This window comes from Otolemur garnettii, unplaced genomic scaffold (assembly GCF_000181295.1).
Source record: "Otolemur garnettii isolate 467f Iridium unplaced genomic scaffold, OtoGar3 scaffold00004, whole genome shotgun sequence".
NCBI classification, from domain to species: Eukaryota; Metazoa; Chordata; class Mammalia; order Primates; family Galagidae; genus Otolemur; species Otolemur garnettii.
The window spans coordinates 31,674,581-31,675,794 of record NW_003852399.1 but is presented as its reverse complement, the minus strand read 5'-3'; positions in this window follow the sequence as shown (position 1 = coordinate 31,675,794).

The window sequence follows — 1,214 nt, the reverse complement described above, 5'->3', positions numbered from 1 at the left end:
AGTAGCTGGGACCACAGGCACCCGCCACAACTCCCAGCTGTTTTTTGGTTGCACCCATCATTGATGGGCCCATGCTGGATTAGAACCCGCCACCTTAGGTGTATGTGGCTGGCGCCTTAGCCACTTGAGCCACAGGTGCCAAGCCAGCATTCATTCCTTTCTTCTACCTAGACCCTCTTGGGGGTGAAAGGGGATTATGTGTGGTGATTACTTTATTTATAGTTTACTAATTTAGGAAATATTTTCATCTTCTTCCTTTTTGATATACCCAAATAAGACCATATACTTTTTTTAGGTCTGTGTCCACAAATTAGGCATAAGTTCATGGGGAAGTAACTGGGGTTGGCTGGCTATTTTAGGTAGGGCCCATTAGTGGGGGGGTGTAGCATCACAGCACGATCTTAGTCTAGGTCCTAGATCTAAAACTAGGAGCTGGCTTTGAACCATAGGGTTACAAACTATAGTTAACTTGTTTCCTCAAGAGTGATCAGTCTCAGGAAGAATCAAAGCCATTTAAATCACACTTATAAATGACTGCTTCTGAGCTAGATATTAATGTTTCAATTTGCATTGATAAATTAATTTCTAACTATACCAGAAGGGACCGTTAATTCATTGTTAGACCTTATAGAATAGAAGTTTTGCAAGTGATGAAAGGACTTGGGGAGGGGCAAGGGAGGAGGGAGAAAGGAGAGGGGTTTGGGGTGCTCCCACCAAATGGGCACAGTGTAGGGGTGTACAGCACACCTTTTGGGTCCAGGACATAACTACAAGAGGGACTTTACTTAACAAATTCAAATTTTATGATTTGATTGTTTTTACCCTCACATTATCCTGAAATATAAATAAAGAAAGAGAAAAGGAAGGAAGAAAGGCAGGAAGGACAGGATGGACTTGGGGGACTCTGAAGCCTAGTGTAATCAAGCTGAACACCCTTATCCTCTATTGAAATATATCTAACAAGCTCGGTGCCTGTGGCTCAAGCGGCTAAGGCACCAGCCACATATACCTGAGCTGGTGGGTTCGAATCCAGCCCGGGCCCTCCAAACAACAATGATGGCTGCAACCAAAAAGTAGCCGGGCGTTGTGGCGGGCCCCTGTGGTCCCAGCTACTTGGGAGGAGGGGGCAGGAGAATCGCTTAAGCCCAGGAGTTGGAGGTTGCTGTGAGCTGTGATGCCACGGCACTCTACCCAGGGGGACAGCTTGAGGCTCT